Source organism: Neofelis nebulosa, chromosome 2, assembly GCF_028018385.1.
Source record: "Neofelis nebulosa isolate mNeoNeb1 chromosome 2, mNeoNeb1.pri, whole genome shotgun sequence".
In the NCBI taxonomy this organism is placed as follows: domain Eukaryota; kingdom Metazoa; phylum Chordata; class Mammalia; order Carnivora; family Felidae; genus Neofelis; species Neofelis nebulosa.
Window position 1 is genome coordinate 100,761,362 of NC_080783.1, and position 26,248 is coordinate 100,787,609.

The following is a 26,248-nucleotide window of genomic DNA, read 5'->3' on the forward strand; positions in this document are numbered from 1 at the left end:
CAGATAGAAATAGAAATCAAAGGACATGAAAACACAAATAGAAATGACGAACTCCATGCACAAAAGGCACGGTCTATAGTAACAAAAAGAATAAATTTGGATCGATCCTGTAACTGTGGAAAGAGAAATTGACAGTACTACACCGGAGATAAGTAACAAATCTGAAGTGATAACGTGGTTCAGTGGTACAGAATAAGCATAGTTTAATTGGGCATCGTATTCTAGCTTTAAAATAGTATTTCCCGGGGCGCCTGGGTGGCGCAGTCGGTTAAGCGTCCGACTTCAGCCAGGTCATGATCTCGCGGTCCGTGAGTTCGAGCCCCGCGTCAGGCTCTGGGCTGATGGCTCGGAGCCTGGAGCCTGCTTCCGATTCTGTGTCTCCCTCTCTCTCTGCCCCTCCCCCGTTCATGCTCTGTCTCTCTCTGTCCCAAAAATAAATTAAAAAATGTTGAAAAAAAAAAAAATTTTAAATAGTATTTCCCTCAAAACTGTGGTATACTCTGGTACTGCCCTTAGGGAGACCAGTACCATATGTTTTGATTCCCAAATATATTTTTAACCATGTATTTATTTATTTTTGAAAGGGAGAGAGACAGAGAGCATGCATGGGCATGAGCAGGGAAGAGGCAGAGAGAGCAGGAGACAGAATCCCAAGCAGGCTCCATTTTGTCAGTGCAGAGCCTGACAGGGGACTCAAACTGGCAAACCTTGAAATCATGACCTGAGCCAAAATCTAAGAGTCGAACACTTAACCAATTGAGCCACCCAGGTGCCCCACTGATTCTTATATTTTTATAGTCCCATTTTTCTCTCTATAAGAATTTAATATTTACAGTTCCTCTTTATCCCTGGTGCTCTGAAATTTCACAACAATATGAGTCTTATTTAATTTATTAGAGTTGCCCTATGTTTTGTTTTTTTTTTTTCTGGAAAACTGATGTTTTTCAAATCTAGGCTTTTTAGTTTGTAATTTCTGAGAAAAATGTTTCCTTCCCCTTACTTTGTTCATTCCTTGTTCATTCTGCCCAAGATTGTGGGCATCTTGAATTGACTACTTAATTTCCTTATCTTTTATTTCTTGGTTATATCTTGACTCCCTCCCCCCTCATTTTTTCATAAGTACACTCATTTCTAACTTTTCTGTGTAAATTTTATACCTTTGCTATCACGTTTTAAATTTCAAAACACTTCCTTGTTTTATGAATGTCCTTTTTATGGATTCTGTTTCTATTTCATGGTCTCAACATCTCTCATTTTCTCTAAGAATATTAATTCAAATTTTAAAATGCTCTTTTGTTCTATTTCTGTTTCCTCCACATTGATCTGCTTTCTGTTTTGTAGCCATTCCTATAGAATGGCTAAAATGCAAAACTAACTGACAATACCACTTGCTGGAGAGGATAAGGAGCACAGGAACTTTTTCATTGCTGGTGTAAGCATAAAATGATGCAATCACTTTTGAAGGTAGTTTGACAGTTTCTTAACACAGCTTGACAAAATCTTGCCACATTATCCAGCAATCCTGCTCCTTCAGACTTACATACACAAAACCATATACATGAATACTTAAAGCAGATTTCTTCACAATTAACAAAAAGTAGCAGAAACCAAGTGTATGGATGAAAAAACTGCAGAACATCCATATAATGGAATATTATTTAGAAGTAAAAATAATGAGGGGCACCTGGGTGGCTCAGTTGGTTAGTGTCTGACTTCAGCTCGAGTCAAGATCTTGTGGTTCATGAGTTTGAGCCCTGTGTCAGGCTCTGTTGCTGACAACTCTGAGCCTGGAGTCTGCTTCAGATTCTGTGTCTCCCTCTCTCTCTCTGCCCTCTCCCCCCACCCCGTCCCCACTCACACTCTGTGTCTCAAAAATGAATAAATGTTAAAAAAATTGTAAAAAGAAGTAAAAATAATGAGTAACAAAAGTGAAAATGGTTGGATGACTCTTATTCCTAAGTGAAAAAAACAGTGTATAAATTTAATGATTCCATTAAATGTCATCCTAGAAAAGACCAACCTATTGAGAAGATATATTGGTGGCTGCCAGGAGTCAGAGAGGGGAGGGCTTGAATAGGAGAGGCACATGAGATTTTTAGGACAATGAAACTAACTTTTTTTTATGATACTGTGTTGGTGGATACTTGACATTATGCATTTGTTCAAAACCTATAGAATTTACACAAGGAGTGAACTTTAATGTGTTCAAATTAAAAAAAAATTATTTGGAGACTTAATTTATCACAGGATAGAATGCAGAATGAGACGAAAGAATCTCATTGGATTATTTGTGTGTGAAACAACTCACTGAAGGACCTAGGGGTTGAAGTGCAGACCTAAGTGTCTTTGGAAATGAGCAGAATCTCTAAGAATAAAGGCAAAATGAACGAACATAAGTTCTGTACAGTAGCTGATATACTTGTTTGAACAGGAATATGGGTTAACAGTTCTAAAACCAGAAGTGTGTGTGTGTGTGTGTATGAATGAATGTAACATTAAATAAATTAATGGTGGATGGGGGGAGCCAGCTTTCTCGCTGCTGAGTAGGCTAGAATGATCCAGTGGTAATGGGTTAGATTTAGAGAAATTAATATGAACTCATGTTTAGCTTAATATGAACATAGATGGATATATATATATATATATATATATATATATATATATATATATTAGTACACACACATATATATCCTTGTTCTATCAGCTGAGAGGGTGAGAAGAAATTGATGGAAGTATTCCATTAGAAACAAGTATACCTAGAGCCCAGATTTTGTTTTTAATACTGTTATCTGGAAAAAGGGAACTGAGTCCTAACAGAAATGGCTGAGTCTATGTCTGAAGCAGGATATTGCCAGAGTCCAGCTGCAGCAGGTCCAGGGGTTCCCGAAGGAAGAACGGCGTCGGTGAAAATAAAATAAAACTAAAATAAAAAACTGGAAAATAAAAAACTAAAACTAAAATAAAAATGGACACAGACAACAGCAGTGTGTTGAACTGGCCAATTTATTGGAGTAAACGTGGCATTATATATGCTAGTGATTTCCTTGTAGCATACGTCATCTATGTTTTTCTAACATTACCTAATTTTGAAAATGTTCCTATGTATAAACAACCTTTAAGAAATAACATGGTGATTTTCCCCTAACTTTCCCGCATACCCTTTGATTATAGATTAATTTCTTACATTATTCCATTATGCATCTGCATTTATCTATAATCTACAGAGCATTTGCTTTGCTGTTCTCGTGAAAGGCCCTCCATTTCTCAACACCTCAAGTGGAACAGTTACAGGGACATGACCTCCTAACCACATGAGGCCAGAAGAACAATGTGTTTGCCTCGGTCCGAGGTGCCAGACAGGGGCTGAAAAGGCCTTAGAAACCCATGCCTCATACATTCTCAGAGAGACAATGCACCTAGGAACCAATGAACCATTTTGTACCTTAACTGACTAGGTTCAGTCATCATCTGGAATGCCTCCGGGGGGCCGGGTGGGCCTAGGGGTTGAAGTCACCTGTGCCCAGAGATACACTCCTTAGTTGCCGGAGTGGGGCTTTCAAATCCATAGGTCTCTTCTTTACAGGCCCTCTTTGCTGGCAAAGGTATGAGGCTATCTTTCCTGTAAGTAGAGGAGTCTCCATAGAGGATGGCAAGGGCTAAATGTAAGGCCGCACAATTTCTTGCAGAACCTTATTTTCTTTCCTAATGGTTCTTTACCCAGAGGGCCTGTCAAGGGCAATTCCCCAACAGACAATACCCCAGGTGGTTGTAAGGCCAAATTACCTAAAAGTGGGAGTACAGGAAGCTTCACTGTCGGCGGGCCGCCTTGCAGTCACCAATCCATCCACAGCCCGGGCTTTGCCACTCAGGATGGGATAGCTCAGCTTCCAGCAGGATATAAAGAGGATGAACCAGAAGCATCTTGTAGTGCTGAAAAGTGAAGTATTTAAAATACACACATGTACTGCACAGTGACAGATATATGTGAGAGGGACACAGGAGCCAAGTGAAAGAGCTCCCAGTGGCCAAAATTCCAACTACTTGAGTGACAAAATAATTAAAGTACTATTGGATTGTAAGCCAAAGTACAGAAAAATCCATGAATCCATATTGATAGAAATAAATGACTCAATAAAATAAATGGGAAAAATAGGTAAATCTCCCATGCAGAACAATTTGAAATAATTTACCTTGACTCTACTTTCAAGGAGGTGGAACATACCTCCTCACTCCTTAAATGTGGGCTGCGTGCACACAGTGACTTCCTTCCAAGGGGCTAAAGTATGGAAAGATGAAAAAAGAGTATCTTTACACTGGAGAGAGCCGACAGTTACTGTCTCAGGGAGGTGACCAAAGTTCACTATACCAGTAACTCCTGTTGGTAGTATATACACTTGGTACATTGTGATGAAATGGCACTTCATTTTTGTGGTCTTCCTCCAAAAACCATATGCCTGCTCTACTTTGGAGAAGCACGTTAGACAAGGCCCAGCCGAGGGACATTCTACAGAACTTTTGACAAGTACTCATCAAACCTGCCCAACTTATCAAAAACAAACAAAATCTGAGAAGCAGTCATGGGCAGGAGGAGTTAAGGACACATGTTGACTAAGCACAGGTGGTATCCTGGATGGAATCTTGAAACGGAAAGAAAAGACATTAAGTGAAAATGAAGAAATCTGAATGAAGTACAGGCTTTAGTTAGTAGCAACATATCAATATTTGTTCATGCGTTGTAACAAAAGTGTCATACCAGCATAAGAATGATAGAGGCAACCATGCTGGCTACATGGGAATCTCTGCACTAACATCACAATTTTTCTGAAAACTAAAGCTATTCTAAAATAAAAAGTTTCTTTAAAAATACTGCATGGACATATAAATTCGCGCAACATAGGCTTTTACCTTTTGATCCCTCAACCCCACTGCTGGGGATTCACTGAGAGACAGCACCAATGAAAAGACAACAACAACAACAAAAACTACATTTCTACAAAGACTTTCACTGTAGTGTCACCTAAGTTATTGGGGAGAAAAAAACTAAATGCCCATACATAAGACAATGATTGAATAAATGCACAATACACATAATAGAATACTATGAATTTATGAGACTGAATGAAGACCTTTATGAAGTAACAGGGAGTGAAAAGAACACAGTGCAAAAGAGCGTATCTAGTATGCTAGATCTTGTATAAGAAAGATAAGGAGGGGCACCTGGGTGGCTCAGTCAGTCGAACGTCCAACTTCAGCTCAGGTCATGGTCTTGCAGTTTGTGACTTAGAACCCCTCTTCGGGCTTTGTGCTGACAGCTCAGAGCCTGGAGGCTGCTTCAGATTCTGTGTCTCCCTCTCTCTGTGTCTCCCCCTCCCCTGCTCATGCTCTGTCTCTCTCTGTCTCTCAAAAATAAATAAATGTTAAAAAATTAAACTAAAAGAAAGATAAGGAAATAAAGAAAATAATAATAACAATAATAATAATAATAATAGTAATAATAATTGTTCCTTCCCTCGGGCTATTTTGTTTTACCAGAAAATAATTTTACAGTAGTGTTCTGGGATTGGCAGATTGGGAACAGGAAAGCTATACGCTGAGTGCCAGCTTTCAGGAAGCAGAGTGGAAGTAGGGATTTGGAAGTCTTGCTATTAAGTGTGCAGGTTTCTATTTATTCACATTCATTTGCTAGTAGAACAGGATTTCCTCAGCTTTGCTTTGTGTCCCTGAAACTTTTCAGGTTCTCCTGTCCAGGAGTTACACATCTGAAACTTTTCAGGTTCTCCTGTCCAGGAGTTAAACATCAGTCTTTTCCCGCCTTGGTACCTGGGCCATTCCCAGGTCCAAGGGAAAGAATCTGACATTATCGAACTGCTTTTTACATGAACTTTTAATTAGCCCTTCTGATTTTAGCTTCACTCTGAACCCTGCCTTTACACACTAAAAGCTGTAATTTCTGAGAATTTGTGACAAAAATAACTTGCTTCTTGTAGTTTCACCCCTTGCAGGCTTCCATATCAGTGTTCTGGGACATCCAAGTCCGTTATTACTCATCCATTTGCTTTTTTGGCTTCCAAATCATTATTGTCATATCCTTTTCCTGTATTTTTTTACAACTGTTATTTTTTTCCTTTCTTGTTTATAGCTTTTCTTTTCATTCAATATCATTTAAGGGGAAAAATTAATTCATATATTCAATCCAAATGATTTAACTGTAAGTCCTTAGGTTTGTTTTTTAAATTTGCAATATGCGTTGAGTTTAAATTAACACCAGGCTGTGTTTTACTTGGCATGGATTTAGTTTCTTCTGTCAAATAATTTAACTTTTTTTGTTTTCTTTCATAAAGTTAGTCAACAAAATGTTTTCATTCATTGAACAAATATTTGAGAATTTTCTGAAGATCAAGCATCATGGTGTAAATGCCTCCCAGGCAAAATTTAAATATGTGTCTTTTAAATGAAGTAGAAACTATTAAAGGGTTTCAAGTGTGGTTTCAATACGATCATGATTTCTATTTAAAAGTATATCATTTCAGCGGCTGTCTACAAAACGAGGAAGAAGTAATGTAATAATCGCAGCAGAGAGACCAGATAAGGAAGTGATTTCTATAGTAGGAATACATGCAGATAGTGGCTGGGACAAGAGCATATTAGAAAGTGAGATACGGAAGATGGACTTATTTGCAAATATTTTGAAGATAAAATTGTGGGCCTTATTGATGGGCTCCAAGGAGTGACGGAAATGGAGGAAGCAAGTGCAATCTTTAATTTTCAGGCTTTATCAACTAGTGGGGTGAGACAGACAACTGGCAAAATGAATGTACTTATAGGAATGGGAGTGAGAGGGAAGCACATTGCAAGGGCTGTATTTTACACGTGCTACACTCAAGCCCTGGCTCGTGGAACTGTTTGTGACATGCTTGCGCTACTGAGATTCAGTTGATATCTGTTGTAAGTTTTCAGGTTCTTAGAATAAAAATTAAGATGAGATGTGCAAACTTCTCATATGGATTGGAGAGAAAGACTACATTTGGCCAAACAGAATGTTAAAGAATCCTCAAAGAAAGCTGAGGATCCTAATTTTTAAAGGCACCAGTTACATAGTCGAAGTGCCCCTTAATGAAGATCAATTTGAACACATTATCTCAGTTATTAAAAGATAGAATTATATAGCTATACACACCATCAGAGAAGTTAGACAGTGAAAATTAGAATAAATTTTGGTGAAGACAGAAAACCTTTGGGGGCACACTTGTGTTCATAGTCTAATGATTTTTTTTAATGTTTATTTTTGAGAGAGAGAGAGAGCGAGAGAGAAAGAGTAAGTGGGGGAGGGGCAGAGAGCGAGGGAGACACAGGATCTGAAGCAGGCTCTGTGCTGACAGCCAAGAGCCCAATGTGGGGCTTGAACCCACTAACCTTGAGATCATGACCTGAGCCAAAATCTGACGCTTAACTGACTAAACCACCCAGGCGCCACTATAGTCTAATTACTAATGAAGAAAATAATGAAACATTGCTAAGCCTATCAGTTGGTTAAAAATACAAGTAACTTGGGGCGCCTGGGTGGCTCAGTCTGTTAAATGGCCAACTTCAGCTCAGGTCATTATCTCGCGGTCTGTGAGTTCGAGCCCCGCGTCGGGCTCTGTGCTGATAGCTTGGAGCCTGGAGCCTACTTCTGTTTCTGTGTCTCCCTCTCTCTCTGCCTCTCCCCCATTCGCGCTCTGTCTCTGCCTTTCAAAAATGAATAAATGTTAAAAATTTTTTTTTAAATAAAAAAAAATACAAGTAACTTTATCAACAGATTTGTTGAGTATGCACATCTAAAGTGTTCATGATATTTTTATTTATAATGATATGATGAGTAAACTACCACATCCTGCAGAAACATAACCATCCAACAGTCCCCCTTGCTGAATGGCAGCTAGAGGAGAGGGAAGGAGTTTGACTGAATTTCTGTACAGTGTTTTCTTTACTCTCAGGCTTCAGAGGATTCATACGTGAATATAAGTGTTCTATTAAAAAAAGAATTTTTTTTTCTTCTCGTCAGTGCTTGGTTGACTGAGTTATATCAAATATTCGACGGTGAACAATGCAAAGGAATTATTGCTACCTCTAGGCCATACTTGCCTCTTTACAATAATCTTACTGGTCTAGCTTACTCATAGTTGAGTTATTGATGATCTACTGAGCTAGATGTGACTGAAAGATGAATAAGATATATGACCCACATTCAGAGAGATTCTTACATCACCAGATTTTACTGCAATTACTCAGTAGCCACTGAAACCTAGTGAAATGGAATTTAAATGGAGAAAGTAGGAAGACAAAGAAAGGCATTTCACACTAGCAGAGCCTCCCAGAGCTTTTACCAGTCAGTTCTATGTAGTTTTCCCATATGAGGAAATGCTAGCTTGTGGAAGTGCATAAAACTTCCCAAAATAATCCTCCAACACACACACACACACACACACACACACACACACACACACACCACAAAATACACATATACAATCATTGCCCTTTAAATCTCCTTGGTGACATAGTGTGAGAAAAAAATCAGTGCTTCGTGTAAAGCTGTGAGTGCTCATTCATGACACCACCAGGTGTATTTATTGCCTACAATGGATTTTCAGTGAAAATTTTGATTGTGATTGCAGCAATAAGCACATATTGAGTGCAGCAATTTTTCATGAAAGTATTTTGCCGATTTTTGACACACTGTTCTCCAAAAAGGTTATATCACTTTTATTTTTAAGTTGCAATTGAACATTCTCAGGATGACACAAAAACTAAGCTGCAAAGCTTCACTGAGCAGCTAATAATTCCCCTGGTGGCACTTGGCACAGGACACTCTCACTTACTACTTGCAAAGTCAATGTAAAAGACAATAAACACATTTATAAACCGAAAAGAAGGACGAAGTCCAAAGGAGACCATGGAGGAGTGCCTTCCTATTTCAAAATAGTCGTTCCAATATTTATTTTCCATAACATCCCCAAATATGAATATACACCAGATGACTGGATCTGTCTTAAAGAATGTAAAGACGCATATCTGTCCCTAAGGTTTTATCCCCAGTCTCATGTTTGTATTTTATTCCCACTTTTGGCAAAAATGGCAAAGTTAAAAGGAAAAGTGATTGCATTCTTCAGCAGTAATGAATAAGAACAGAAGTGTATTGCCATGAATCAACTCCAGTATTACAAGGCAGAGGAAGATGCATTTCAGTGAAGGAAATGTTTTTATATCAGGTGGTGGAGTCAACTTCAATCACTGATTTCTGAACTTCACCATTGCCCGCTACTGAAGCCAGTGTTTGAAAAGAGGCTAGGACACTGTAATGAGGTAATTAGACATGATGGTTCCTATTAACACAATCACTGTTCCTGCAGGAATAGGTCTTCTCTCTTGTTTGTTTACCCTGTTAGAACACCTCTAGTGAATGTGGGGAGGGTAGACAGCTCTCAGTTAAGCAATGAGATGTGGGCATAGAGCTGCCCTGGATTAGGTCCCCAGCTTGTCAGCCTACATTTCCTCATCTATTAAATAGCCTCCTAGATGCTCATCTCATTCTCAATTAATATGAGACTTATGCATTCTTGAATATTTCTAGCCCCAACATGTTGAGGCTAGAAAAAAATGAGAAGAATCTAATTCCCAAAATATCTCAGTAGATCTCATTTCTGTGATGTTTGTGTACATATCAAACCCCAAAAAGTGGCAAGAATCACAATAAGCAGTAGTTGAAACACCAACATGAAGGTAATATTTGCACCAAGCAACAAATAACAGCTTTTAAAATGTTGCCTGAAAAAAAAAATCCACTTTTAAAATATTGCCTGAAAAAAACCCATTTAATTTATTTTTCCCCCTTAATTCATGATGGCTACATAGCAAGTGGGTGGAATTGAGCCAAAAAGCAATACATAGAAGCTTACCTATTTCTTTCACCTTCCAATTGGTTCAGAGCAAAAATGCAATTTACCAATTATCCTTCTTTCTCAGTTAATACTTAATTTAGTTTTCACTTTTATGAAGGAAAATAGACAAGTTAATGTGGCAAATATATATTAGCATAATCACAGGAAGAACGGGACAGAGAAGAGGAGAAAATAGAAAACATATAATTCAGACCAAAGGATCAGAAAGGTTATAGTGATAAAGGGACTCTTGGGCTGAGTGTTGAGTGTAGAAGGTAAGGATAAGTTAGAGAAACATTTAAGGGAGTATATTCCCAGCACAAGGGACACCATAAAAAAATCACGTTTCATAAGAAAAACTCCTATCCAAATATTTGGCACAGAGCTTGGGAGAAAGTGAGCATATATTTAAAAACTCATGAATTAATCACCCACATATGGTAATCAATTGAATCAACCCTACAAAGCCAAGCGTTGAGCAATTTTTGCATCCAGATCATTCTCACTACTCAGGTGTGTGAGATGGCTTGCTGCTGAGGAGGAGAACATCCAGTCTGAGTGAAGTGAGGTCCTGGAGTTATTAGCATGCTGTTACCATAGACTTTGACCTTCTCTAATCACAAGGCATGAATATAATATGTTGTGACACACATATACTCAGCAGAGATTTTCAAACCTGCACTGACATTTTAGGAAACAACCAAATACATATTAACAACTAAAATGTTCACATTCCCTGACTGAAAACATTTTGTGAACTTTTTCCTCCATCACAGTGACAGAATGAAAGTTCTAAAAAAGTCATAATCAATCAATAAGCATACATCCAAAACTATCAGAAACAGAATGATCAGAACTATCAAAACTATATCAGAACTATAATAAACTCTCAGAAAGAGAAAATAAAACAATCCTATTTACAAGTTTATCAAAAATGAAAGTACCTAAGAATAAATTTAACCAAGAAGGTGAAAGCCTGTACAGTGAAAATCATGACATTAATGAAAGAAAATGAAAAAGACACAAATAAATGAAAAGATATTCTGTGCTCGATGAATGAATAATTACTATTGCCAGAATGCCTATACCACCCAAGGAAATCTACAGATACAGTGAAATCCCTATCAAAATTCCAATGGCATTTTTCACAGAGACAGAGCAAACAATTCTTTTTTTTATGAATATAATATTGTCAAATTGGCTTACATACCAACACCCAGTGCTCATCCCAACAAGTGCCCTCCTCAATGCCCATCTCCCATTTTCCCTTCTCTCCCACCTCCCCAGCTTCCTCAGTTTGTTCTCTGTATATAAGAGTCTCTTGTGGTTTGCCTCTCTGTTTGTAACTATTTTTTCCCCTTTCCTTCCCCCCATGGTCTTCTGTTAAGTTTCTCAAGATCCACTTATGAGTGAAACATATGATATCTGTCCTTCTTGACTGACTTATTTCCCTCCACATAATATCTTCCAGTTCCATCCATGTTGCTGTGAATGGCATGATTTCATTGTTTCTCATTGCCCGGTAGTATTTCATTGAATATATAAACCACATCTTCTTAATCCATTCATTAGCTGATGGACATTTAGGCTCTTTCCATAATTTGGCTGTTGTTGAAAGTGCTGCTATAAACATTGGGGTACACGTGCCCCTATGCATCAGCACTCCTGTATCCCTTGGGTAAATCCCTAGCAGTGCTATTGCTGGGTCATAGCGTAGCTCTATTTTCTTAATTTTTTGAGGAACCTCCACACTGCAGAACAAACAATTCTAAAATTTGTGTGGAATCACAAAAGACCCCAAATAGCCAAGGTACTCTTGAATAAGGAGAAAGAGCTAGAGGAATCACATTGCCTAATTTCAAACTATACTACAAAGCCATAGTAATCAAAACAGTATGGTATTGGCATAAAAACACATAGGTCAGTAGAACAGAATAGAGAGCTCAGAACTACATCCCCAAATATATGATCAAATAATTTATGACAAAGGAGACAAGAATACACAATGGGGAAAGAGTCTTTTCAATGAATCATGTTGGGAAAACTGGACAGCCACATGCAAATGAATGAAAACTGGACCACTATCTTAAACTATACACAAAAATTAATTCAAAATGGATTAAAGACTTGAATATAATACCTGAAATTATAAAACTCACAGAAGAAAACATAGGCAGTAACTTCCTTGACATTGGCTTTATCTATAATTTTTTGGGTCTGACTTCAAAAGTAAAAATAAACAAGCTTCTGCACAGCAAAGAAAACAAAGAAATGAAAAGGCAACCTACTGAACAGTAGAAAATATTTGCAAAACATATATCTGATAAGGGAATCCTACTAAAATAAATAAAGAACTCATACAAATCTTTGGACAAAAATCTGATTTAGAAATGGGAGGAATATCTGAATAGATATTTTTCCAAAGAAGACATACAGGTGGCCAACAGGCACGTACAAAGATGGTCAACATCACTAATTATCAGGAAAATGCAAATCAAAACCACAATGAGATATTACCTCACACCCACTAGAGGGGCTACTATCAATAAGACAAGAAATAACAAGTGTTTGGTGAGGATGCGCAGAAAAGGGAACCCTTGTGCACAGTTGGTGGGAATGTAAATTGGTGCAGCCACCATGGAAAACAGTATGGAGGTTCCTCAAAAAATGAAAACTACATTGATCCAGCAATTCCACTACTGTGTTTTTATCTGAAGAAAACAAAAGCACTAATTTGAAAACATATGTGCAGGGGCGCCTGTGTGGCTCAGTTGGTTAAGTGTCTGACTGGCTCAGTTCATGATCTCACAGTTCGTGAGTTTGAGCCCCTGTTGGGCTCTGTGTTGACAGCACAGAGCCTGGAGCCTGCTTCGGATTCTGTGTCTCCATCTCTCTCTGCTGCTTACCCACTGGAGCGCACTCTGTCTCTCTGTCTCTCTCTCTCTCAAAAATAAACATTAAAAATTTAAAAATATATATATTGAAAATATATATGCACCCCCTTATTTCATGCAGCATAATTTACAATAGGAAAGATATGAAAACAACCTAAATGTCTATTAATGGATGAATGGATGAAGACAGTATGGTATACATATACAATGGAATAATACTATTAGCCGTAAAAAGGAATGAAACCTTACCATTTGTAACAACATGAATAGACCTTGAGGACATTATGCTAAGTGAAATAAGCCAGACAGAGAAAGACAAATATTGTATGATCTCATTTATATGTGGAATATACACAAAACAAAACAAAGGAACAAACAAACAAAAAGCTCATAGATACAGAGAACAGACTGGTGTTTGCTTCAGATGGAAGTTTCAAGATGGGTGAGGGTTGCAGGGTTGACATAGATGAAGAGGGTCAAAGGATACAAAACTTCAGTTATAAAATAAGTCATGGGCTGTAATGTACAGCATGGTGACTATAGTTAATAATACAGTGTTGCATATGAAAGTTGCAGATGGTAGATCTTAAAAGTTCACAGTCACAAGAAAAAGAGAATTTATAACTATGTATGGTGATGGGTATTAACTAGACTTACCGTGATGATAATTTCACAATATATACGTATCTAATCGTCACATTGTACCCCTGGAACGAATTAATGTTATAGCAATTTTGCATTAAAAAACACATGTATCCATTAGCGATGTATCCATGACTAATTGTGCTAGTTGCTGTGTAGGATTCAAGAGAAATGCATTAGTATTCTCTCTTTTATTTTGAAATTTGTGGAGACAAATGTTACAGACTAACACAGAGCAGGATAAAACCAAATATGAAAATGTACAGAGTAGAGTAAGAGCTGTCAGACTAAGGAAGAATAGTTGTCAGTTCAAAATAATTAAGAATGTCTATGGTAGAGAGAACGTGTAGACCTTCCTGGCTGCTATATAGAAATACCGTTGACTGCCTGGCTCATAAACAACAAACATTTATTTCTCACAGTTCTGGATACTGGGACATCCAAGATCAAAGTGCTGGAAGATTAGCTTTCTGGTGAGGCCTCTTTTTGCTGTAACCTCACATGGTGAGGGGGCAAGGCAGCTTTCTGGCCTCTTTGATAAGGGCACTAACCCCATTCATGAAGGCTTCATCCTCAAGACCCAGTCACTTCACAAAGGCCCAGCCTCAAAGTACCATCACACTGGGAATTAGATCTTCAACATATGGATTTTAGGGGAATACAAATAAGCAGGCCATAGCAGATGGGAATTCGTATAAAACCTGTGTTCTATACGAAAAAAAAGTACTTCTGACCTGTTGAGATCAAGCAGAGAAATAATCCTGATTTAATGATACTAAGGGGGCACCTGGGTGTCTCAGTTGGTTAAGCATCTGACTCTTGGTTTCAGCTCAGGTCGTGATCTCACAGTTTGTGGGTTCAAGTCCCACATTGGACTCCATCCTGACAGTGTGCAGGGCCTGCTTGGGATTCTCTCTCCCTGTCTTTCTGCCCCTCCCCAACTCACACATGTGCATAAGCTTTCTCTCTCTCCCACTCAAAATAAATACATAAGCTTAAAAAAAAAAGATGCCAAGATGCTCAGAAAATATTCAGAGAAATCATATTTTATTGATCAGCAGCAATTAAATATATTTGCTTAAAACGCTAAGCTGATATTTTGGAACAATGACTGGAGGAGGGGGAACTCTGGTTTTCATTTATTGTAAAGAATTATTTTGCCTTGGGGCGCCTGGGTGGCTCAGTTGGTTGAGCGTCCAACTTTGGCTCAGGTCATAATCTCACAGTTTGTGAGTTCGAACCCCACATCAGGCTCTGTGCTGACAGCTCAGAGCCTGGAACCTGCTTTGGATTCTGTCTCCTTCTCTCTCTCTGCCCCTCCCCACTTGTGCTCTGTCTCTCTGCCTCTCAAAAATAAATGTAAAAAAAAACTTTTTTAAAGAATTATTTTGCCTTGAATAATTAGATTAGCTTCCCTTAAGGACCATGTGCTGCAAAAGGAAAAAGAACAACAACAAAAAGTCAGGCGTTACACTCAGTGCATTTGCTTAAACAGTGTACAAACAGCAAGATTCACGCAGTTAATGGTAGAGACCCCTCGGTGAACAATTATGTAACATGTGTCATTGGTTCCATGAGAGGCTCTGATCCCAGCTACATTTCATCATTTTGTGGAGTGACAGAAAGCCAAGTCTCTTCAACCGTATAAAGGAAAACATGCATGGCAATAAGAGAATGGTAAAGAGAAAAGTATGCTTTTAGGAAAGCTGGGCCAACTTCTGCACCTCAAACAGATTATGTAGAGACCTATTATATGGCACATACTATTCTAGGTATTGGATATGCTGTTGTGAATAAATAAGAGGCCCTTCCCTCAGAGAGCATACATTTTAATGGAAGAAACAACCTATAAACAAATCCAGACAGAAAAAGAAAAATTCAGAGTAAAAACTACTAAGCATTAAGAACGCAGAATATAGAGGTATTGTAAAGAGTGACTGGAGAGCTGTCTTAAGAAGACTGAGTAGAAAAAGTCCTCTCTGATGAAGTTACATTTGTGTTAAGACCTAAACGATGGGGAGCGCCTGGGTGGCTCAAGCTGTTGAGTGCCAGACTTGATTTCAGCTCAGGTCATGATCCCCGGGTTGTGGGATTGAGCCCCGTATCAAGCTCTGTGCCGAGTGTGGAGCCTGCTTACAATTCTCTCTCTCTCTCTCTCTCTCTCCTCTCTCTCTCTCTCTCTCTCTCTCTCTCTCTCAGTCTCCCCCCCCGTCCTTCTTTCCCATGTGCATTCTCTATCTCTCTAAAAAATAATAAATAAGTAAGTAAGTAAAACAGAAAAGAAAAGAAAAGAAAAATACCTAAATGATGGAAAGAGCCACTGTGGTGTTACTGAGGGGAGCATATCCCAAGCAGAAGGAAAGCAGTTGTTGTCTTTAGTTATTCATTAATAATTCTTTCAATATGCAAGCAAGCAAAACAACACAAGTACATTTATCAAGCCGTTACTATGCCCATGCATTGTTCTAAAAAATACAAAAGCAATTATTAAAAAAAAAAGTCATCAAGAAATCAGAGTTGAATGGAAGGAAATGGAAATGTTTCCATACAGAGGATGGAGAAAGTGAGAGGATAAGAAAACATCAGCTTTTGTTTCCAAGTGTCAGATACTCAGAGCATTACAAATTAAAACAGATGAAGTGTTAAGGTGTATATGTTAATGAATTATAACGAAGTCCAACCACCACTTCCCTCTTCTACTTCTTCAATGGATCTTGTTTGCTTATCTGTAGAACTTAGGGAAAACTTTCTGCTCTTAATACTTATTTTTTGTTTATTTGTTTTTTGGCTTGCCTTTATCAGTGTCCTTTAAGTATAGTTTCTGCACCCATATTATGTATACATTTTGATGAGTTTTGACAGATTTTACACCCACCTAGCTACTACCATAATCATGATAGTCAACAATTCAATCACCTTCTACAAACTTCCTCATCACCTTTTGTTGATATCATTCCATCTCTACCCTGCCAGCCTCCAAGCTGCAAATTTTTCTTTTAATTTTTTTGATAAGTATTACAATTTTTTGTTGTAAATGATATAATTCGTGGATAATATATAATACAGAATAGTTATTTGATTTAAATTGTTGCCTTCTGAGGAATTTCTTCTGGCAGTAATTTAACTTACCTGCACTCAAATAGCAAACTCATTGTTTCCTGCATTTTTCAGCAGCTAACAACCTTGCTCATTTCCTTGAACTTCTAGCTACTGCTTCCTGCCCTCCCCCATCCCACCCTCTTGCTTGCCCCACTGTGGATCTCCCCTAAACTTGCATAGTTTAGTGGTTAGTCAAGGATTTGGGCAGTTGATATTCACTCTTAGAAACTCATCTTCTTTGTGGCTTCCTTATTTCCAAGTCCTCCCTTCTAAATTTCCATCTCTTCTGGCAGTTCCCAGGTCTGGTCTTTAAGCTGATATCGGTTGAGTTTTCTATTGCCTGAGTTGTTCATAGACTCAGGAATTACATGGTGAAAAATGAACACACATCTCACCCACTGCAGTATTTTCTCTAAAGGTTAGTCTTGCTGTTTTCTGTCTGCTTTTTCACTAGGCTACCAGGAATCTTCCCCATGCATGTACAGTTAGGAATCATCCATGGACAGAGGCAGATGTTATATCCAAATCTGGGGATCTAGCCCTTTATGTGGCCCTCTTGCTTTCAGAATATAACCTGCAAATTTCCAGCTGCTCTTCCAGCCCTGACCTCACTTCTCTACCACTCCAGCCAGTTAGGCCACAATGATTTTTTAAATGGAGAGAATGGCTTTAGAACTGGTTCGGTGATGGTGGCTACAAGGATTTTGAGGAGCATGTTAGAAAAGGTCTATATTGCAGTGAATAAATTGACATCAGACTTAGAGTATACAGCCAGTTAAAGATGAAAAGGAAGTGCTGAGCTGATTATTAGAAACTGGAGGAAGGATGATCCTTATAACTTTATGGCTGAAAGGTTAGCAACATTCTCATCTGAAGTCATTGTAGAGAACACAAAGAAAAATGGATACTTCGTAGAAAAATGTTGAAGATGCTGCCTAGCTTTTTCTCACTGCTTATGGTAAAATGAGACAGGAGAGACATAAATTGAGGGAAGGATAGTTAAATAAAGAGGACCCAGGACTTGACGGTTTAGAAAATTCTCCATCTTTCTAGATGACAAAAGATGCTAAAATTAAGAAATAACTTTTAAGCAAAGTTCAAACCCAGGTCACAGCCAGAAAAAAAAAAATATTACCTAATGATGAAGGAAAAACTGCCTAAACTACAGATGTATCAGGGGTGATACTTCAGAGTAAAATTTAATCACAAAAGCCCTTGAAAAAGTGTAAGAATGGGGTACACCTCATAAGTCCTCTCAAACAAAACTAATCTATCTATAGGAAGCTGTTATGGGCTGTATAGTGTCCCCTTCAAAACGCCTGTCTTGAAGTTCTAACCCCCAGTATATCAGAATGTGGCTATTTGTGGAGATAGGGCCTTTAAAGAGGTGACCAAGTTTAAATGAGGCCATAGGGTGGGTCCTGATCCAATATAACTGGTGTCCTTACAAGAAGAGAATAGGACACATGGTTACACATGTACATAGACAAAAGACCATGTGAGGACACAGGCAAGATGGCTGTCTGCAAGCCAAAGAGAGAGGCTTCAGGAGAAACCAAACTTGCTGACACCTTTATCTTGGACTTCCAGCCTCCAGAACTATGGGAAAATAAATCTGTGTTGTTTAAGCAACCTCCTCTGTGGTATTTTGTTAGGGTACCCCTAGCTGACCAATAAAGAAGTTAAAGGGACTTGTCCCTCAGCTGCCTCTATAGGAGGCAAAATTAAAGAAAGTTTTATGACAATGCAATTTGTGTTTTTTTACTTCTGTCTCGTAAACTCGAATGGTATCCACAGGAAGTTTTTGAGCGAAGTATATCAGCAAAACACTAACATTGTGGTGGCATGGGACAGAAATGGGACAAAATGACAAGGCTTGTTTGGACCTTTAAAATCCTACAGGCAAAAAAAACAGTCTGAGAATACTATTTAGCCACAAACATGTACTAACTTTAATGAAAAATGAGGTATGAATCAAAATGCACAACAGAAAGCGCAGACAGAGAAGAAGAGAGCCATGGAGAATTACTCTCAGGCCTTGAGACCTAATCAGATAGTTGCCAACATTTGCCTTGGCTGAATTTCAAAATTTTTATCAGTGACTACTTTTTGCTTCTTATATCTTCAGTTTTTGAACTGGAATGTCTATGGATTATCGTATGCCTGTCCCACTACTGTATGAGTGCTTGTGTGACAAAATTTGTCTCTAATTTTATAAAGCAACAGAATGAAAAGAATTGTACTTGAGGTCTTGAACTTATGGCACTGTATCTGAGGAGCTTCATCATATCTCCATACAGGTCAGATAGTGAGATTCTGGACTTTAAGCTGGTGACATAATGTGATACAATTTTTGGGGAACTTGAGAACACATAAATGTGTACTTAATATGGAAGGGATATAAATTATTGGGGGTCAGAGGGTAGATTGTAGAAGGCATCCTCTAAGATATATCCCAATAAGCACCCCCGCACACACCTGCTATGGTATTCACACCCTGTAGAATCCCCTTCCCTTCATATTAGGCTGGCTTAATGACTTTCTTTTTTTAAATTTATTTAAAATTCGTTAACGTTTTTTTTTTTTTTGAGAGATAGAGGACAGGGGAGGGACAGAGAGAGGGGGGGACAGAGGATCCAAAGCAGGCTCTGCAGTCATGGCAGACAACCTGATGTGGGGCTCGAACTCATGACTCATGAGATCATGACCTGAGCCAAAGTCAGATGCTTAACTAACTGAACCACCCAGGTACCCGTTAATGACTTTCTTCTAATGAATAAAATATGGCAAAAATGTTGGAATGTCCCTTCTGAGATTGGCTCTCAAGAAAACTGTCTTTTCTCCTGCTGGCCTGTCTTGCTTTCTCTCTCTCTTATTCTAATGAACGCACAGCTGGTGTGTGTGTTGCCCAATGGAGGGGACATATGGCAACCAATGGAGGGAGATTTCTGGCCAACAGCCAAGGAGGAAGTGTAACCCTCCAGTCAACAGCAGTAAGGAACTGAATCCTGCTCTCAACCATGTAAGTGATCTTGGAAGTAAATCCTCCCTTAGTCAAGACTTTGGATGAGACAGAAGCTCTGGCTGATACTTTGATTACAGATATGTGAACTACCTTGAGGCAGAGTCACCCAAATTCTTGATGCACAGAAACTGAGATAACAAATCTTTTTTTTTAAGCTACTAAATTCTGGGTTCACTTTTTAAACCTCAACAGGTAAACAGCACAATGTATGGCTTGTTTTAAGCAAATGGAATATGAAAGAAGTGGGACTGTGACACCCAAAGTCTCAATCAAATGAACTCATGTCGCTTTTGCCTTCCTCACACACACAAAAAAAACATTGCTTTTAGAATTCTGAGTCACCATGTTAAAATTCTGATCGTTCTGAATCTGAATAAAATTCTGATTGTGCTATGAGGAAACCCAGACTTCATACAGGCAGGTACTCAGTCAAAGCTAAACCCAGCCATCCAGTCATCCTAGCCCAGGAACCAGACGTGGCTGAGAAAACCTCCCCAAATAGTGAGTCAACCACATTTATTCAAAATTGCCAAAAGCTAGTGCAACACACAGTGAAAAAAAGCCATTTCTGTTCTGTTTGAATTCATTAGTATAATAAAAGTTTAGTTTTATTGCACTACATTTGGAAGCAACTTTCCACATTCCCTACTCTCCAGTAGGTAGCTATGGGTCTGGCAAATGCTGTTTTCTCTCTACTGATTAATAGACCATCAAGGGATGCCCTGGTGACTCAGTCAGTTAAGCAGCTGACTAGTGATTTCGACTAAGGTCATGATCTCACCGTTTGGGAGTTTGAGCCCTGCATCTGGCTCTGTGCTGACAGCATTGGAGCCTCCTTGGAATTCTACCTCACTCTCTGCCCCTCCTTTCCTGGCTTGTGTTCTGTCTCTCTCAAAATAAATCAATAAACACTTAAAAAAAATAAAGACCATCAAAAGCAGTTTGCTGTCTGCTGGGGGGTCTACAATGCATCCCAATCATCCCAATCATGTCAAAATCAACTTTCCTGCCTTCATCACCAACTCATTACACAGTATATCACCCTGATCTATTACAGTGGGGACATGATGCTGAATGGAATTAGTGAACAAGAGGTTCACTACTAGACATTTTGGTCCAGCACATACATGGAAGGGGCGGGGAATAAATCCTATAAGAATTCAAAGATCTGCCTCTTCTGTGATCTGGGGCATGGTGAGTTATCCCTTCCAAGGTGAAGGATAAGTTTCTTCATCTGACAATTCCACAACTAAGAAACATGTTGTCTGGTGGAACTCTTCAGAGGGGGTATACTATTTATCACGCCCCCAAAGACTTCCAGCTTTGAGTGGGTTTCTGAATATTTGTATCTTCTCAAAATTCATATGTTGAAATCCTAATGTCCAATGTGATAGTATTAAAAATGAGCCCTTTTGATAGATGGTTAGGTCGTGACGGTGGAACCCTCATGAATGGGATTGGTGTCTTTATGAAAGACCCCATAGAGCTTCTTAGCCCCCTTTACCATGTGAGGTCACAGTAAGAAGTCAGCAGTCTGCAACCCAAAAGAGGGCCTTCGCCAGAACCTGGGCATGCTGGCACCGTGATCTTGGACTTGTGGCCTCCTGAACTGTGAGAAATTAGTTTCCATTGTTTACAAGCCATCAGTCTCTGGTATTTTTGTTATAGCAGCCCAAATGAACTATATCAGGCTCAGAAAAGGACAGGTTCTGGAACAGGTCCAGGATGCTTTGTAGACTGCTCTAATGCTTAGCCTATGTGGCTAAACAGATCCAATGGTGGTGTAGTATGTGTGGCAGATACAAAATGCTGTATAAAACCCTGATAGACACTTACAGGTGAATGTAGCACAGTCTTTTTAAATTTTAGAATAAAGCTCTCCTATTGTTGACATTTGACTGCTTCACTTAGTTTCTGGTTTTTTATGGTCCCTGTTAGAGGCTGAATGCTCAACCACTGGCCATCAAATTACCATCATTATCTAGATGTTCTGTAATAGACTAAACTATATTTGGTTGATCACAGCAGTACATAATCATCAAGTGAAAGCAGTATATAAAATGGTTCAAACAAATTCTAAAGTCATAAGTAAGTTACATGACCCAATGGCCCAGATGCCCATGACCTCTACCTACTCCTTTCCCTTTGGTTTCTTTATCTCAACCACATCTATGTCCTCACAGGGAGTTTCATGTGACTAAGTGATTCAGTAAATAATCTGGTACCTTTCATTGCTGAGTACTTAACTTGCCAAAAGCCAAGACCAATGACAAGCCCCTGACACTATTTCTCAGCACAACCAACCAACCACCTGGAGGTAGATTGGTCACACAGGATGACTTTTGTCATGAGAGGACAACACTTTTTTTCTCTTTACCTATCCAGGCTTTTCTTTTAATTTCTTCTCTTCCCATTCCTACATCATGGATTTCTCTCTTTCTTCTCTCATTTTCTCATCTCTCCACTCTCTCCTCGGTCATTCTCAGGGTATCATATTCTGTTTTTTCCCTTTGATGCCACATAGACCTCCAGCTTAAGTCATGCACTCAACACTCTAGTAAAACTGTACTTAAGATTAACAATAACTTTAGTGAATGTAAAATGTAGTTATCTGTGGTTTTGTCTCAGAAATATTCAAAAGTGACCAGATCTTTCATCTTGGAATGTACTCCCTTCTTAGTTCCGTTGATGTTACTAATAAAAGGACACTTTCTTTTTCTCCAGTCTCTTTTGTAGACTGCTCCCCCACTGCTTGCTTTTTAAACTTACCTCTTTTAGGCTTGATTCAAGGCGTGCTTCTTTTTCCCAAGACAGTAATAATAGCCATTAAGTTTACAGGTTCTAGATTCAGACTGTGTGGATTTAAAAATAGCCTCCACCATTTACTAACTGTGTAGCCATGGAATAATTGCATAACCCTTCAAAATCATGATTTTTGTTCTTTAAATGGGGTATAATAACATTACCTATTTCTCAGAGTTCTTGGAAAGATTAAACAAGATAAGTCATGTAAAGTGCTTAGCACCTTCCTGGAATCCAGCTAATAGTCAATAAATGTTGACTATATTTATCTATTCATTGCTAAATATTCTTTATAGGTAATCTCATCTATTCCAGCAGCAATATATAACATGTATATGCTAATGATTTCCAACTTAAAGCTCTCCTTACTGTTTCTCCAAACAAAATTGTCCGGTCATCCTTTTCATTTTTTCTCTTTTTATACATAATATCAATCAGTGCCATTTTTCCCTCTCAAAATCTGTCTCAAATCTGTCTACTTTCCATTTTTAGAGGACTAGCCAATTTCAAGTCATCATTATTTTTTGCCTTAACTGCTGAAATAGCCTCATTATTGACATTTCTCTTTCATGCTTCTCCCATCAGATCTTTTGTCCTTAGAGAAGTCAGAATAATAAGTTTAAAACAAATCATATTAAGATGCTCTACTACTTACAGTCTTCCAATGATTTCCCATTGTGGTTTATATAAAACTCAAATGCTTTGAAATGACAGTCAAAAGTATACATGACTTAGTGGCCCTACCTACGCCTCTAACTTCTTTTTCAGTCACTTTACCTTCTGCTCAGTACATCTCAGGCAAATGGAATATTGGCCTCTTAAAATTCTAAGTGTTTTGTTTTTTTTTTTTCTGTTCCGTTCATTATTTTTGCCACTGCCTACAAGTGTACTTTGTCTTTCTCCAGATAATTCTTTCTCATTGTCCCCAATGCACCTCACTGTACCTAGTGGTTTTCTGGATGCCTTCAATTAGTGTAGTGAGGATCCTCTTGACAGTAAGGTTTCTTTTTTTTTTTTTTTTTTTTTAATTTTTTTTTTCCCACGTTTTTATTTATTTTTGGGACAGAGAGAGACAGAGCATGAACGGGGGAGGGACAGAGAGAGAGGGAGACACAGAATCGGAAACAGGCTCCAGGCTCTGAGCCATCAGTCCAGAGCCTGACGCGGGGCTCGAACTCACGGACCGTGAGATCGTGACCTGGCTGAAGTCGGACGCTTAACCGACTGCGCCACCCAGGCGCCCCGACAGTAAGGTTTCATATTGACATTTAAGGACTATTTTCTTAAAGGAAAATAAATAAATTCCCAAGTTAGTGAATAACTTGTCTGGATCAGGATACATGGTTCTCTCTGTTTCTTCTATCATTGTGAGCTTCATTTTTCATTATGCTTACAGCCCTAATAGCTGTATGTCATTGTTTTTAGTCTTTATACGTGGGCTGAGAAATTCAGTCTGTGCTCAGGGCCCCAGTGCATGTGACTGTCTCCTCTAAAATTACATAGAAGGTTGGGGCACCTGGGTGGCTCAGTCAGTTAAGTGTCCTACTTCGGCTGAGGTCATGATTTCACTGTTTGTGAGTTCAAGCCCCACATTGGGCTCTCTTCTCTCCTCACAGAGCCTGCTTTGGATCCTCTGTTCTCACTCTCTCTCTGCCCCTCCACCACTCATGCTTGATCTCTCTCAAAAAAAAAAAATAAACAGTTAAAAAATAAATAAATGAAATAAAATTACATAGGAAATGAATACCAAGACTTCTCTGCCAGTTTCTCATCCAGGATTCCAGTTTTTTTGTTTTTTTTTTTTAATTTTTTTTTTTTAATTTTTTTTTTCCCCAACGTTTTTTATTTATTTTTGGGACAGAGAGAGACAGAGCATGAACGGGGGAGGGGCAGAGAGAGAGGGAGACACAGAATCGGAAACAGGCTCCAGGCTCCGAGCCATCAGCCCAGAGCCTGACGCGGGGCTCGAACTCACGGACCGCGAGATCGTGACCTGGCTGAAGTCGGACGCTTAACCGACTGCGCCACCCAGGCGTCCCTGTTTTTTTTTTAAATCACTTTAACCCCCACTCAAGGCTGTGTATTTATTTACATTTTATTTCATATCTAGAGAGATGTTGACCTCATTGTTATTTTCAGTTTGTCATATATATATATATATATATATATATATATATATATATATATGTAAATATGTAGTTAATAAGTATATGTAAGTATATATAGATATAGATACATATGTGTGTATAAGTATGTATACATGGCATTGTTATATTTTGCAAGGAGTTCCAAATCCCTTCCAACATAATATGGAAGTCCTCAAAATGTCCATGTGCTTGAAAATATTTTGTGAAGACATGACTAAATAAATGAAAGAATATGAAATCTACCTTGGATATCTTGAAAATTGAAAATATTGTTAGATTATGGGTTCTAGGATTAGGAATAATGCCTTAAAATATGTAGTAAATTTAGATTATGGACAGTGTCTGAATATTAATTTTATGTGAATTCAGTACTGTTAGCTTCAGTGACATCACAGGGGCATGTGGCCACGTTATGAAGAACCAACATACTATAAGCTTTGTTGTACAGTGTGTTACAAAGATCCTGATTGAGACACTCAACAAGGTTGGCTTCTAGAATATAAATATGTGGATGTTCTTAAATAATTTATTTTATTTACTGAGCAACATTTCCGTTTTTCTCTTAAACCCATTGTAATGTGAAATAGCACACACTTTCATAAAAATATACAAAAACTAAAATATACTGCTCAAAAAAATGCCAAAAAGCAATTATCTATTTAATCTGCATGTTCTCATAAGGAGAACATTGATAGTACCCCCAAAGCCTCCCTTTGTGCCATCTCTGACATCTCAGCTCTCCATTTACCTACAATTTCATGAATTCCATTCATGGCATAGATTATTTATAGTTTTGTTGTACCAACTTACACTCACAAGAACAGTGATTAAGGTATCTATTTGCTCCACATTCTCACCAAATATTTGTAGTTTTAGTGTTTTCTGTTTTAGCCACCCTGATGGGGCTGTACTGATGTTTTACTTTGACCAATGGTGTGTTTATATTTATATTTATAGATATATTTATATAAATATATATATATATATATATATATATATACATACACACATGCACAGATGATAATACATATCTATATATATTATATTATCTATATAGTTGAACAATTTTATTTATATATATATATATGTGTGTGTGTATGTGTGTGTGTGTGTGTATGTGTGTGTGTGTGTGTGTGTGTGTGTGTGTGTATAAGCGCTGATTCTCATGTGTCCTCCCCTGACAGAGTTGGTGTCGGAATTGGGATGTGCTAGTCTGACCCTGACACAGTGAAACATGGTGAAAACATTGATTGCAAAAGGAATGTTTGAAAAGCAGAGAAAGATGAGCCCTCACTTTCTGGGTGTCTGAGGTCATCCATGGTATAAAGCAGCAGCTGAACTTTTGTCTGTTGCGAAAGGTTAAAGTTGCATGTGGATGTGAAGATGATGGATCCACTTTAAGAGATTGGCTTGCTGTATTCTCTAGCTGTTTCTGGCCATCCTAGCTAAAATGGGAAGGAGAAACAGTGTAGCCTGGATAGTGTCTTTCATTGTTTTAGCTCTTCTCCCTTGACAAGGAGAAACATTCATGAACATGAGCATTGGATGAGCCAGATGTGTTAAAATGTGTATTTTCTCTCCTTCAAGTGGGATAAAAAAGGTTCACACAGTTCCTAGAGCGGGAGCAAAGCTTTAGGTGAGCCAAAGCGGGGATATAAGGAACACTCTTGTCATTTCTTCAGCCTAACTGCTTGCAGTGCAGCAGGGCCCCTGCCCCTGTCT

General features: G+C 38.4%; 1 long non-coding RNA gene across 2 annotated transcripts in view; it reads right to left on the bottom strand.

Annotated features, from left to right (window-relative positions):
• The window catches only part of LOC131503801 (uncharacterized), a 60,758-nt gene extending 37,597 nt beyond the window's left edge, over positions 1-23,161 (bottom strand). For both annotated transcript variants that reach the window (XR_009257616.1, XR_009257617.1), the window contains exon 1: positions 23,035-23,161. This is a non-coding gene — a long non-coding RNA (uncharacterized LOC131503801). The remainder of the gene's footprint in view (positions 1-23,034) is intronic.
• Between the last annotated feature and the right edge of the window lie 3,087 nt (positions 23,162-26,248).